This window comes from Lepisma saccharinum, chromosome 19 (assembly GCF_977018435.1).
Source record: "Lepisma saccharinum chromosome 19, izLepSacc3.1, whole genome shotgun sequence".
NCBI lineage: Eukaryota > Metazoa > Arthropoda > Insecta > Zygentoma > Lepismatidae > Lepisma > Lepisma saccharinum.
The window spans coordinates 30855259-30871497 of NC_139247.1; the positions used below are offsets into that span (position 1 = coordinate 30855259).

Below are 16239 nucleotides of genomic sequence, written 5' to 3' on the forward strand. Positions count from 1 at the left end.
GACATAAATTACAAACCAGCTTTCGAAATTACAACCAAGGACATTTGTACGCCACTGTATTTCTATAGATGTCTATCTTCAGATTTGATCAAACTGCTAGTCCATAACTAAATCAGTATTTCCTTGAAATTGGTATCTTTTACAGAATTGGCATCTTTCGACCATATTTTCCTTGCATGTTGATTGCGGGTTTGTTATTTCTTCTACTTGGTGCCGCCGCAAACATACATTCTTTTCCTCAATAGCGTCACTATCATGTTCGAGTGTTTTTTGTTTGCTCATTTTTTAGTTTTTGTTTTAAGTTCGCCTTATGCACAGATAGGATAATAGGGACTGGACATACAATTTATGGTGGGACCACAACCACTATATGCCTCCACCGGGTATCGAACTAACCTGAACCCCTTGATTACTAGGCAACGACGTTACCACTACGCCATCGGGAAGGCACTATTATGTTCAAGTGCTGGGCTAAGGTCATGGTGTCGCCGGAAAAAAATATTTGTTATTTATAGCGTGGAATTGTAATTGAATAATGAAGAAATTAGAATGACAGTACACATTTTTTTTTCGCTCGGTTTGTCTTGCAATTTAAGTATTTACGCATTTGCTACCTCTGGTATATCAATGAGTGAAATGCACTAAAGCATCCATGGAAATGATGAATTATCTCAACAAACGAAAACCTAACTCTGTGTACAGTCACGGACACTTCTGGGTTGTAACAATCGCATTGACTTTCAATGGAATCGTTTCAACTCAGAAGTGTCCATGACTGTACAATGCTGGGATTCCCTTTGCACCACATTGCAATTTGTGGAACGTCAGATAGCCTCCCCGGTGGCGCAGTGGTAGCGTTGTCACCTAGTAATCAAGGGGTCCTGGTTCGATACCCGGTGGAGGCACGTAGTAGTTCAGATTCTACTTTAAATTATAGGTCCAGTTTCGATTAGCCTTACTGTGCACAAAATGGACTTAAGACACGAACTCAATCAAATCAGTTGCTCCATCCAAGCTGTGGATACAATGCGCGACACGAAGTGACGCATCTATAGAATGTATAGCGTATACTCAGGAGACGCGTCCAGAAGTGATCTCCGAAGGCGTCAATCAGTGATCCTGTTTGATATAGACATAAAGGTTGACGGTACCCGTTAAAAATTAATTACATATTTGGTTTCGCTCGTTCAATAAATGTGCCTTCACCGGGTATCGATTCCAAGACCCCTTGATCACAAGGTGACGAAAAACGTATTTCTCGATTTTTTTTTCGCTACAAACAACTTCACTACTAACGGGTATTATTATACAAACTTCACTAGGAGTTACAGAATTTGTATTACTAGAACCTTAGTATATAGTTTCTGTGTATTTTATCTGTATTTTAGCGTATTTTATCTCTGTGCTAGATCTAAATTTTGATATTGATATACATTTAAAATATTCCTGACTTTAATATGAAAAAAAAAGTTTTCTTCGATACCGGAAAAGACCTTTAGACAAATTAATATTTTCCCTTATTTCCGTAAGTAGTATAATGAAAGACACAGACCAAACAGCATATTATTAAAATATAACAATATTACTTTCTTTCTTTCAGAAATTTGTATATATATCTTCGGCTTCCTGTCGGGACAAACTTTTCATATCCATCAACACGAATCTCCAACGCAGTGAACTCTGATGTAAGTACATATAAGATCTTTAACTTCTTAACCGTTTTCTCACAGGTCAGAATGGTATAATATGAAAACATAAATTAGTTCTTAATTTTGCACTCATTTTTTTTTTCATCTAACACACTATTTTTTACTTTGGATAATCTGCTAGAATACAAACTAACTGAAATTCATTTGATATTTTACGAGTAAGTATGAGCTCTCTGCTTCTTGTAACTTGAAATGAACGAGGCCAATTTGCAGAGAGGGTAGACGAACCTATTCAACCCCCATTTCGTCTTAGCTGGGTGCTGGTGGAAAGGCAAAGCGGTCTTGGCTGTTGGACTGTGCCAATGGCTGTCACCACTGTCATAGTCTGTTCTAACATTCCCTTTCCAGAACCTCTCCACTTATATTGCTTGACAGGTGAAGGCTAAACACAGTAGCACACAGTGGAGGCTTTGCAGACTACGAAATCAGTAGATAGAACACCCGTCGAACTTAAATCGTATCTCTACCTCAAGTAAGAACCAGGCCAAGTTCCTCGAGTTAGGTATATCTTCTACCTCGCTTCAAGATATGAGAGCCTGAGCAAGGTTATTAAAGAATTTAGAAATACTTAAAGCAAAAACATTCAGTTACTTTGTTAGCCAATCAGAATATCCGTTGACCCAGAATGCCACTTGTTTCAATCGCAGATCATTATATGGACGTTGAGATACCAGTAATTGCCAGCCTTTAACATCATTAAAAAAGAGGACATGCATATGACTGCCGTTTGTGTACTAATTGATGAGATGCATACTGATTTACGAAAAATTAGGTGTTTTGTCTGTATCAAATTATCTGTAACATTGCACGAATTGCAAATACCTTTATGAATTAAATTTACATGTATTGCCAGAATGTGCATATTATGTAAATTCTAAACTTCTTGGAGATTAATTCAAACAACACAAACCCACACACAAATTAATACTAACAAAAAATATATTTTAAAAATGGTCACATTGTAACATCACACGCTTCAAGATATCCTTCCCAATACTCTAAATTGCTCAATCGATAAGACTCTTGTACTGTGTGCCATCACAAGGTGGCCACTTGAGAGATACAATTTGTCTTTACTATCAATTTTTGTGTGTGTTTGTCTCGTTTGAATTAATCTCCAAGAAGTGTGCAGATCATTTTTTCTGTTGTTCTTTTTTTATTTATTTTTTTCAAAAAATAATTTCAAAGAATCATAGAATTTATTCAATTTACATTATTCTCTAGTGAACGTGTTCGTTTTGTTTCTGCTGCTTTAAAACTGTCAGCTAATTATGATCATCCCTGAAGTTATTCTACTGCAAATAAAGATAAAATAAACAATTATCACCTTTCTTGTAGAACAGTGCCACAAATACTAGAATATAATGTTATGTGGGCGTTCATATTTGGTGAGGGAAGGCGAGATAATGGATTTATAAAGTTGAGAAAAAATACGGTCCATTGGTTGTTGCTGATAATTGAACAATGTTTTTTTTTAGTTGTGTCGTAGAACAAAAGACAAGACCTATGTCGCAATTTGATATCTATGGACCATAGGTGGCGAAAGGAGGGAAGTAAGTGCACGCAGGAGGAGCACGGATGTGATGTGTTTTCCACGAATAGGAGTCCTTACCCTATCCCTCTTCCTGCAGAAACCACAGCGCGTGTCACGATTGACAGTCGAATGCGTTGCAATATACTTTCATTCCTCTCATTTGTCAGGGGTGCCTCGACTATCTGAGCGATCCCCGTTGAGCAAAATTTTCGCTCGTTGAGCAGACAGGTCATTTACTTGACGGTGTGTTCTCAGCTCATGGATCAAAGTATCGGTATCTTTGAGTAGCCTGTGATGAATAGGGCTGCTTCCAAGTTGGCAAGATTTCAGCGGTTTCGAAAATATGGAAATGGTTGTCATTTAGACAAAACTGTCTAAATGTTATTTATCACCCACTTGCACAACTATCCAAATCTACGATGTATGTTTAGAATCATTACAAAAAGTGGAAAATTATATTACCTTCTGTTACTTGAGCTTCTGAGGTTTACCTCAGAAGAGTCTTAGGAAAAGTCAGACGAGAAGGAATCAGGAACACTAAAATCAGGGAACAGCTACAAGTAGAATCAATTGAAGAGATAATAGAGAGAAGAACACTGGGCTGGTATGGCCATGTCATGAGAATGGGAGAAGAAAGAAAACCGAAATAAGCAATGGAAGCGAGACCAGAAGAAAGGAGAGGAAGAGGAAGACCTTGGATAGAATGCAATACCTGTCAGAAATGGTTACTGAAAGAGGAAAGACCCTAATGGAAGTTAAAAGAATGGCACAAGATAGGAAGAGTTTTAGGAGATGGTTGAAGGACCCCGACACCTAACAGCACGAAGGGGAAGAAGAAGTAAGTAAGTAAGTTATTTCAACTGCCTCTGTTATTAGGCTATATCGTAAATCACATATACTTCATTTATAGCCACCATCGTCACACAATTTTCTTTATCTAACTCTTTGCCTAACGAGATTGGCAAGAAGAAACGATATATTCTGTGGCGAGCAAGGTTTAAGTTCGCTCAGCCAGCAAGTGAGCAGCGCTCGTCGAGCAACGCTTAGTAATCGTCAAGTAGCTGAGCAATTACGTTGCTCGATGAGGGCACAATTACTCAACGCGTCACAGTAGCCAGCCTTCCTTTGGGTATGTTCAGTGCATCACCCAGCAGCAGGGGGAGGAATGTCGATACGAATGTTAAAAAAGTGTACGGACTCTTTCGCAACACTCGAAAAAAAAAACGTTCATGAGGAAAAGGAAGAACGTCCATCTTCGACACTCTCTCTGTCTTTTTTAAGAGTAGAAAAATGGCAACATGCTAAGCAACTCCGAAGTAGGTTTCCTTTGTCGGTGTGTACTACACTGCAAGATACATGGAGGAGGATTCAAAAGGTCGAGGGCCATATGGGGAAGAGAAAACGAGTTACCGAATCGTTTCTTTTAGTTATGTATTTGGCACGAGCTTCTCATGTGCATCAAACACAGTGAAACACTTTGCGTTCCTTAAGTTGTTAAGGGATTTCTTCGCAGGAAAACAGCTTTTGGAAGGTGTTGTTGTTGAAGAGTTTATAAGACTTTTGCTAGATGATTGATTGATTTCCATGTATTGATTTTGTGTTTAAAGTCCACTTTATGCACAATAAGGCTAATCGGGACTGGACCCACAGTTTAAAGTGGGATCCGAACCACTATGTGCCTCCACCAGGCATCGAACCCGGGACCCCATGATTACAAGGCGACGACGCTACCACTGCGCTATCGGAGAGGCCCTTGATAGATGAAGAAGTCACTGATGTAAAGGCAATTGTTAGTGATTTTGGCTATGATCCAGCGTTACAAGTAGTAAAGGCGTCACTTCCAGAACGAAGTCAAGAAAGATGTATATCTTCGTATCCTCCATGACAACCAAAAGAGGATGGAACAAAATTGCATGATAAATACCTGGACGCTGCATATAAAATCTTGAGAAACATTTGTGTATCTGTCTAAAACAGTCCGCCTATGTGGCCTGATACATATGAAGGTTGAATTCCTTTCTGCGCACTATCCAAATGTAGAGAGCAGGTAGGGAAGACAGGGAGAGAGAGAGAGAGAGAGAGAGAGAGAGAGAGAGAGAGAGAGAGAGAGAAGGGGGTAAGGTAAACGTAGAGAGCAAGAGACAGGAGAGAAAGATAGGAGGGACCGAGAAAGATCGAATTTATTTTGAGTTCTTAAGTTAATTTTACACAGATAGAATAATCGAGATTTCACCTGCAGTTTATATTGGGATCCAAACTACTGAAAGCCTCGAACTCAGTACCAATTGATTACAAGGCACGAAAGAGAAAGGGAAAGATGAAATGAGATAGGAATGAAAGAAAGAAACAACAGGTGGTCCATATCGGATGAAATTTTTGATACGGTGCAGGTATCGGGTGTTATACACAATTCTTAATTTTCAGAGTTTTTAAATTGACCAAGAAACAGTTCTTATCGATTTTGTGAAACAACTTTTTTGATAGTATTGGGTATAAAAACACAATATTGGTCTGTTTTGAAGCTCCTTGCATTTGTTTTTAAAATTCATTATCATTGTCAATTCGCATTGCTAAACCGATTTTATGCAGATATTTATTCAATGGAGTAAAGATGTACGTGGAGTGTGGCGACACCGCAAGCGCCGGCTTGACGTGATAGCCTGCAGTTTCCTTGTATTACACAACTATTTCCTTAAAATTAGCGATCTTAGAAGCATGCGGAGGGTGGGGTGTGGATATAGGTTTCCACATATACACGATTGATTGATTGATTTGGTTTATTTCACTTCGCTTTTAGACACTTTTAGCTGAACGCGAAGATGCGGAAAAGTAACGACTTGATTAAATTGATGAAGGCACACTCACAAAAAACAACCATGCCCAGGCCGGGATTCGAACCCTGGCGTCGTAGCATGCTGTGCTAACCACTCCGCCACGGACGTAAGCCCGCATATACTTGATCTCGAGAGGGTGTGGTGATCAACACCACAGTCCTGCTATATTTACCCTCCAGAGTACCTGTTTATTATAGCCTGGATGAACCCCAGAGCCCATACATGGACATCTCTTGAAAAATTCCTATCTGAAATCACCCACCCAAACACGTTACAACATACTTGGCTATATTCCCAACTCATAAATTTTTAACTTTCCCTAACAGCTAGAGTACAGGCCAGCATTTACTTATTGTAAACATACGGTAGAAAGCGTCTGTATATAGCAAGGATCCTTCTAGGAGAAGAAATCGTCTGACGGGTTGGCTGAGTAAACCACTGCTTGAGATCTTTCTTAATGCCCTACCGTCCCCTGGGAGGCCCTTGTTAAGGACAGAGTGGGATATGCATGTAGACAAAAGCAGAACATTTTACCTCAACTCCTTTAATGCCTGAGAGGCTAATAAAGGAAAAGGAGCATAAATAACCGATGATGCATGATAAATTAAACCTCCAGGGGATAGAAGTAAGTGGCTCCAAAGAGCGTGGGAGCAAACACATTTTATGCGATGCTTGACTTGCCGCTGTTTCAACAGAAAATGGAGACTCGTGTGTATTATGAACGAGCATAAAAGGATCCGTGGTGTTCGACTTGAGTGTTCTCAGGCTTGTTGACTATCAACTGGTTTTCTGTTCTCTACCATCATACTTATTTGCACATTAATACGTAAAAAAATTGTTGTTTTCGGAAATAATGCATGTTGATTTTACAGTTTGTCACCCGCGTAGCCAGATGACTAGCGCTCTCGCCTTTGGTGTGAGTGGTCCTGGGTTCCATTCCTGATCGGCGTTGACCAAGCTTCAAGCGGAAAAACAGGAGTATTGGATTCCAATCTCGAAAGCCAGAAAACAGCGGCGATGGGACTCGATGTGCTAATAAAAAAAAGCTGTTGATTGACCAAAGAATCTTCAAACTTGTATATTTGAAGCAGCGGTACCTCAGTCGTTGCCGGCCTCCGTGGCGACAAGGATAGCTCAGTGCGCTACGACGCTAGGGATCTCGGGTTCGAATCCTGGTTAGGACATGTTTGTGTTTGTCGGGGGATACTTCTGCATAGGGGTAATCCTTTTAAAAAAAGTCTTTACGGCATCTGACAACCATGCGAGAAACCCGGGTTCGATTCCCGGCTTTGGAGAACTGGTACTTTTTCAACCTGTTGAAGCGGCGCCCACCCAGCGTCGTATAAAGTGAGTACCTGGAGGAAACTCTGGGGGTAAAGCGGCCAAGAGCGTGGTGCTGATCACATCACCCCCAGCTGGTCCGAGATCAAGAAAGTGTGGGTCCACTTTACTTTACTTTTACTAATATATTTTATAATAAATATACTCTAGTAGTAGTCACGGCAGAACAAAAAATAGTAGGCAGGCAAAGGGTAGGAACATATTATGGGGGAGCAGTCACATTCAGCATGCACTTTTAATGCTACACAAAATTGCAGTTTTGAGATAAAACAGTATTTTTGCATCTAGCTATTCTTGCTCGTTAGGATGACGAACTGGTGGAGTAAGTGTAATGTTATTTTACATCCAGAACGCATCTCCCTTACAGCATACTGGTAATGTCGCCGTCATGAAATAAAAAAGCCTCCGGATCGATTCCAGTTGGAGGAGCATGGTGATCGGATCCAACTTTAAACAGTAGTTCCAGTCTCTTTAGCCTGTATGTGCATAAAATGGGGTTAAAACGCAAGAGTAATACTGGTCTCTTTACTATTATTTCATAAAAAGCTGTAATTGAACTGACCCTTGCTATCTATTTTATAATAGAACTATCTGATTACCCGGCGTTGCCCGGGTATTTATTTATCCCAGTCTTGTATTAGACAGGAAAATATTGAATTCTAACTATAGCGTAAAATGTAACTAATTTTAAATGTGATCGTGAATGTCACCAATTAACGTAGCGACTCCGAAAACTATGGATTCGACACTAACATCGGTCGGTTTTGCAAAACAGCCTGAATGTTAGACAACCAGAAAAACACTATCGTTGTGCGGATTACATAGAGTCACGGATGACTGTGCTGAATTTAACATAGGTTGTTTTCGATTATTTTTACATTTCACTCCTCCCTACCTCAATCTTAGTTGTGCCAGGGATGTCTTACTCCCAAGTATTATTTCCAGATTGCAAGTGATACGTGTACCAAGTTTGGTTGAAATCGCTCCAGGCGTTCGAGAGTTATGCCGGAACAAACAAACATACACATACATCCATTTTTATATACTTATATAAAGAGAAGAGATTCCATCCATAAGAGCGTCTCTACCCAATAGTCGGTTCCAAGGCAAATGAGACATTGACTGTATGCATACCTAGGTATACACAACATTCTAACTCGTTTAAATTTTTCCAAACTTCTCTCTTGCCAGCCATTAAAATGGCAATGTATATAAAGAATTACAATTAACGACTATAATTACATGAAAGTAATAAAGCCAGACATAAAAATAATGAAAAGAGAAATAAGCATATACTAAAATTTTATTAGCGTGACCGCAGGGGCGCACTTAAGCACAAAATTAAAACGAAATGAGGAAGAAAGGGAATCCGACCGTGTTGTAAACACTGAAATTAAGTTGTTACAGTATTACGGGAGAGCCAAGGATGACTTGATACAGGAAACGACTTGAAATTAAAGCGCAATGTGTGGCTTTTGGGGAGCAGCAAAGCGCAACTTGAGCATGTAACTCGTTGTCGGAAATTGAATGGCAATTAGCGAGATCTTCCTAGAGTCCGCTTTTTGCTGCATGTGGCATTTCCGGACGTGCAAATTGGCTGCCATCATTCGTCTGGTGCGTTACTCTAATCCGGTACCTGTAGCTGGAAAATTAACATTTTCCACTTCGCAGGGCAGGGCAAACACCGCAACCCTCGCGTTAGAGAACAGATTCACTGACAAGAGGGGGATTTACCGCTAGGTCCAAAGTCCAGGGGTCGCACAAAAATTAGACGCCGAAGGGTAAAAGGTGACAAAGACTACCGACTGTTAAAATGCTTTAATATAGTGATAATAGCAAAATAAGACATGTCAAGGGCATGATGTATGAAATATCTAGAAAGAATGAGGTCAACGGCGCCCGCAGGATTTTTTCCCAGAGGGGCAGCGTCATTGAAACTTTTATTATTATTATTATTATTATTATTATTATTATTATTTTATTATTATTACTTTTATTGTTGCTATTATTTTTGTACTACTCCAACTACTAATGTTTTTTTTTTTAAATTACATAGATTTGTAATTTCCATATTCTGTATATCTATATACAATTTGCATAACTGTATACCGACAAGAAGCTGTTTTTTTTAGTTAGATAGTGAGTGTAAAATAGACTGTAAGCTTAAATATAACCCTACTTCAAATAATAATAGTAGTAATAATAGTAATAAATAGTAATAGTTGCTGTAACTTACAGAAGTCACAACATTTTCTGTTATGAAATATCGCTAATTTCAACATTCGAGTTACATTAACTCTTTCCAGAAATCTCAGGAAGGGCGGTATGAGGTGTTTGTTTCTCTGTTTAAAGTGATTTGATGAAAGAAAGATGGAGACGATGCTATGTCTTCCTACTTCTACATACGGAAAAGTAAGTAAATGAGTGAGTTGAAAGAAAGAAATCCATAAAGGTACATTAGCTCAGACGAAATGTTCAAGTACATCACTCACGAAGATGAAGGAAGGTGCATCAAAAATCCATCAATTGTTGCATTAAAGTACAGATCGACAAAATAAGGAATATTCACTTGCATCATATGATGAGCTTATGCTTTACCTTCACAATAATATATAAAAATGCACCCAACTGTAATGTTGGTTTTGGGGCAAAGGGGAAACCGTAACGCCATGTTAATACTGCGTTGGGATCGAACTAGATACCTTTAGATTTTATTGGTGATGTAGTTATTCAACATTCATCTTTCAGATGGTTATCACTCGCTTGGGATAAATGTGATATACGCGAGAGGTTACATTCAAAGGAATGGCAAAAGATTTGAAGACTAAAATTGGTAAACGCTGTAAGTGCCAGAATAATTAAAACACCGTTTTCCACGTTAAACTGTGCAATGTGCCATGCTTTATAATGTTGTAAACGTGAAAAATGGCTGGTAGCCCTCTAAGTAGTTCAAAGGGGGTTTAAAGAGGTCATTAGTGTGAACGTCCTTACGGGTTGATGTGCGGAACGATGTGATTTCCCAACACTTTCGCTTTTGGCACTTACAGCGTTTACTAGTCCTCAATTCACATGCACAATAATTTGATTTCTGTACTCTCTATGACTGAACCGATATGGATTTGTCTGGAAAAAGCTATTACTTGCCTCACAATTAGATGAGTTTTATTTCAATACTCGTCTTCTCAATTGTAACATGTCTGACATCCCTGTCAGAATTCAGTCTGTTCACGCAAAATTGCCCAATAATCGTCCCCCACTTCCATTCTCTCATCATCCAACGCTCCTTCCATACCAGTCTCTCAAGTCAATAACCTAACGTTTGCCTAATTACTTCTTCCGTATTCCTTGCAATATTTCCTGCTATGCTAAGAATGACATAAGACTTGTCACTTCTACCCAATACCTTCTACCAATACGAAAGGGGAAACAACACTTTAGATCATTAATCGATGTGTCCTAATGCATAGAATAGCTTTGGTGACTTTGTTTTCTGTGCTGTAATAATCTTGCCTTTTGATTAGGGAGGTGACAAAGGCACGAGTTAAACAAGGGCAACCAATTTTATACATGAACTTAGCATGTACCCTTGTATAAAATATTGATAAATATTTAGTTATATAAGTGTGGTAAGCATCTGTGTAATTTCGACCGCGATCGGAAAAAGAAGCTTACAACTAATTTAAGGCCGAATCACACGGACCTGGATATCCAGTTAGTTGGCGCTGAACTGGCTACCTGCCCGGGTATATTGGCTGCCTGACTGACTGCTTGACTGGTTTGGAGGAATAGGACATGTTCTAATTGCTACTGGCATTCCTCGACTGGATTCTGTGGAACAGCCAATCAGAGAAAAGTTTGGCCATGTGAAGATAATCTGTGAGTTTGCAAAGGGGAGTTTTGTGTCTGTGGTTTCCGAGTGTTGACTGTTTTTGTTAGTTTCTCGATAAAAGACGTGCAGTGCATTCGTGTTCAATTCATTAATATTTATATATTTATACAAAGCGATGAGATGTGTACGTGACAAATATGATTAGCTGAAAATGAAAATCCTTATTATTACAAGTGTATTAATAAATGTTTGACTTCTTTTTGTGTGAATGAATCCTGAGAATCTCATGTATGAGTAGCATACCCGAGTTCATAGAAAAAGCTTGTTCGGGGTACGCATTGATTACCATATTTTCTTCGAGCCAATCTCTAGTCCATACTCTTATATTTTAATTTTAATAAAAGCACAAAGCAGTAATTCCTCTACAACATTCTTCAAATTGTTCATCCATCTTTACAGATTGTCTGCTCAGCGCAATGTCTTATGGGAACAAAAGTCTATCAACAAGTACGGTGACAAGTATCATGTGAGGCGAAAAGTAGCAAATGGGTAGCCAGTTCATCGCCAACTAGAGCATACCTACTGGAAATCCAGTTTCGTGTGATGCGGGCTTTAGTTCGATAATTCCAGCTAACAAACTCTCTAACCTTCTTAAACCCGAAGCCTTCCATCTGGTTCTATCCTGAACAAGATCAAACCAATCGCATCCCTCCTTACCGATTTCCTCTAGGTGCATCTCAACGTTATCCCTCCATCTTCGTCTTGGCCATCCTACAGGTCTCATACCATCAGGTTTCCCTACAATAATCCTGTAAACTCCACATGGGCCTGCCCACCTAAGTCTTAATGCCAGCTGTGTATAGTAATTCATTAATTATTCCAGAAATAATTTTAGATAAGAGAAAGGAATTTACGAGGAAAATTCTTGAGATCGACATTCCAAAAAATATTTACCAGACCACGGTCTCACGAAGTTTGAGGAACACCGCTCTGGTGTTTACGATTTTGCTGTATCCAATCTGGAAAGGAATGCGAAAAGTCAAGCGTACACAGTTTGAATCTCCCGATATCAGGAAAAACCAGCAGATAAACAAGTCGCTTGCAGCTTGTCACTTCTGTATAAAATTCTCGTGTCGCGTGTCGCCCGTCGCTTGTTGCCTGTCGCATGTCGCTTTGGTGTGAAACGTCCCTAACCGATGACGCTTTCAAATCCACGTAACAGAAAAGATGAAATATCGGAAACAAACCGGTATAAAGAAAGGGGAGGAGGGGGGACAGGGAGCTTGTGGGTAATTAAAATAAAATTAATTCAATACAGTTGCGTATATACGGATTTGGGAAAAGGAACTAAAGATGGAAACACTGAAGGTTCTAATAACTTCGTTGAAAACTAATTTTTGGTATTTCTAGATGCGATATTTATATTATGTAAATTGTGTTGCATTTTTATATCTTTGTTTGTGCGTCTTTCGGTTTGTAAATATTTATAATGGATGAGCAAATCCTTGTTTGTAACGGATGCGTATTGTAATGGATACACTGAACGAAATCTCCATTCCAGAAAATTCCAAAACAATAGCAAAATGATTTCCTTAACGGTTTTGAAAGATTCAGCCAAAGGCAACAGGTCTTTGCTAATTTTAGTGAGCTGAAGCTGTTTGGTTTTGTTAGGTAATATATTTATACAAGAAGAAAATGCAAAATAACATGATTTTCTTTTTCAACTTCATGTGGAGAGACGAGGAAAGTTTAGCAGCACTAACGAAACTCTCTGCTGCACAAAACAACACTAGCATACTATAGCACTCTGCATGGGTAAAGTTTAACGACTTTTCTGCAAAATATCTAAAGGCGTGAAGTCATCCCATCCTATTTTGGAACCGGCTTGTTCCAAAAGTATAGCAGATGAGAGAGAAAGAAAACAGTGCTTAATGAAATGTACCCATAAGAAAAATTACATCGTAAGTCTTAATTTCAATTGTTTTAAATGGTATCACCTTCATTGATTAATCTAATTTTATTTATTTTAAATTGCAATCACAATTGATAAAAACGAGAAAAAAAATAACATGTTGAAATACAATATTGAAACGTTTGTATTCACCGCGTTGGGTGAAGTTTCCCCATGCACTACTTCTACGGCACTGCAAACGGCAAAACCAAGTAACTAATAGTTGACTCAAGGTCACAACACTCGGAAGGGTTCACTGGATAGATACTGAGAAGGGTGCTCTCAGACACTTATTGGAAGTGGTCAAAAAGTATACTTCAAAATCGGCTGGATATTTTTTACCAATATGCGCGTCCTTACGGGCCAGGAAGAAAATTTGATGGCATAACGTAATTGAAGTAAGACTTGAAGCTTTCATGGTGACGAATGATGAATAGATTCTATCGGGCTATAGACCAGGTGAGTTGTGGAAAATATTCCAAGCTTTCGAGAGCTGACGTCACTTCAACCCTGAAGATGAGAGTGACGTTAGCTCTGGAAAGTTTGGAATATTTTCCACAACTCACCTGGTCGATAGCATGAGAGAATGAATTATTATATGTATTAGCCCCGTTACTTACTTACTTACTTAATTTGCTTGGAGAGCTTTAATCTTTTTGTCAGACTGATTGGCATCTGCAGGTAATTTTCCTGCGACAACTTTCAAAGTGTCGAGTTTGGTTTTCTTGCTTTCATTTTCTTTATTTAACTTGGAGATTGGAGGAAGCCCGTCACTGATGAAAGGTGTCTCTCGTTGTTATTGTTGAAAGCGGAAGAATTTCTGTAAAAATTCTGGCCACGAAATTGGATGTTAGTATCGGGTCGGCTTATACCATTGTCAAAGATGTTCTCAGGTACTGCAATTTGTGTTCACAGTGGATACGAAGGCCTTCTTCTCCTTCATGATAACGCACGCTCTCACACATCCTCCGCTCTTGACACTATTCCGAGTTCGAGATGTCAGGTCTTACAGCACCCTCCATACAACCCTGATCTTGCTCCTTCCTGAGAGAACAAAAATTTTGGAGTGATGACAAGGTCAAAGAATTGGATTGGTTTAGTCGGTTTACATTACTACGCTTTTATGCCACTTTGGGATAATGATGAGAGATGATATGATGAAATTGATGAACGGACACTCAAAAAGTACACCAATGCACAGACCAGGATTCGAACCTGGGATCCTTGGCGAGATGGTAAAAAAATCGATGCAGTCCTGGCTGAAGATACAAAAAAAAAACATTATTTTCTGATGGAATTAAGTAAAAATATTTTCTTGTTTGATGGAGTAAAGTAAAGACCATTTCTTTTCTTATGGTATAATGTAAAAACCTTTTATTTCTGATGGAATAAAGTATAAACCTTTTCCTTTTTGATGGTATAAAATAAATGCCTTTTCCTTTCTGATGATGTCAAGTAAAAACCTTCGCTTTTCTGATAAAATAAAGCAAAAACATTTTATTTTTGGATGGAATGAAGTAACTTTTTTTTTGATAAAATGAAGTAAAAAACTTCTATGCATATTGACTAATGTTAAAACGTTTTCTTTTATAATGGAATAAAGTAAGGACCTTTTATTTTCTGATGGAATAAAGTAAAATTAATTTCTTTTCTGATGGAATGCAGGAAGAACATTTTTTTCTGATGGAATAAAGCAGTATTGAAAAGAGGGTGATTATGTAGAAAAATGACGTATCATTCGTAGCTATTATATCTCTAAGTATTCAATTTCCTGTTACTTTTGAAACACACTCATATTCTTAGTTCCACTTAACTCTAGAAAAACATGACAAAAATATCAAACAAGTTGGATCATCCTCTGAGATGAAAGGGATACACAGAAGACGTCTGACAACGAAGAAAGATCAATTTCCAGAGAAATCCGATGAACGCTTGTAGTTTGTCTGCTGCTTTTGACACCAAGAAAGCACTGTTTGAATTTTCCACACTCTCGCTCAGCCATTGTGCCGCTGGAAGGATAGGAAACGATTAAGAGGAGAAATCTTTTGTGCTCGGGACGCGAATTCACATCCTCCTGTAGCGCGCGTCTCAAAGGAACTTCCGTTCGAACCATTTCCGAGACTATTTCCTTTTTCCCCGCAAGTTTCCTTTCCACAGCAGAAAAGTCTTGCGACCTCTGGATCCCGGATGAGAGCAGACTTCTTTTCTCGCCTCGTGGCTGCTACGGAAACGTGGATAATGGAAACCGCGTCCACAGCGGTGAGCGTGGCCTTGTCGAGGAGACGACCAAAATTCAGAAGTACCTGTTGATAACCTGTTGATATTATGTAAATATAGAAGTTAATTTATTATAAATACGTAATACAAATAATATCAACAATGGGATAAACATATGTATTCACCCACGCGTGTAATGTGTAATGTGTGGTGAATGCGTTGGAATAAGTCGAGTGCATGGGTTCCAGTGATATAAAGTAATACAAACCAACGGTACGAATTACGTATATCATGATGGAAATATTGTGACGAAATGCTTCAAATGAAAAATGACGGTGAACGTCTATTGCCTAGGAATTAAAAACATCGCTCATAATATTCGATCTTGTTTGTAGTAATGTCTTTCAGACTTCAGAATTTTTCACGCTTTTTCTCTTTAATAATAACATTTTACACATTTGCTCATTTTCTCATTTTTCAATACTTATTTCGTGCATATGTTTCTTCGATTTGGAGATTTTGTCTCATTCGCAATTCTGACTTTGAATATGTTTTTGTTTTTAGCAAGGATTTCTTTGTGATTTTCATGAACTGTACCATGAACTACAGTTTTTCATTAATGAATTCGCACTGGAATATCCTTGCCTTCTGTAGTGGTTAGACATTCCGACAACCTACTTTGTTATGTTTAGTACACTCTTGAATTCGAATCAAATAACTTAATCAACAGCTTTTAGGTAACACTTCGCTAACGTCATTTAACCAAAAAGTTTATACCGAAACAAGGATGATATCGCAATTGCATTGCCTCCACGGTGGCGTAG

At 38.6% G+C, this 16239-nt stretch overlaps 1 protein-coding gene across 1 annotated transcript in view; it reads left to right on the plus strand.

Annotated features, from left to right (window-relative positions):
• Positions 1 to 16239, plus strand: part of sNPF-R (short neuropeptide F receptor) — a 294564-nt gene that overhangs the window by 178715 nt on the left and 99610 nt on the right. The window contains exon 2 of the mRNA XM_083140780.1: positions 1601 to 1685. The gene's annotated coding sequence lies outside the window, so the exon portion shown is untranslated. The remainder of the gene's footprint in view (positions 1 to 1600; positions 1686 to 16239) is intronic.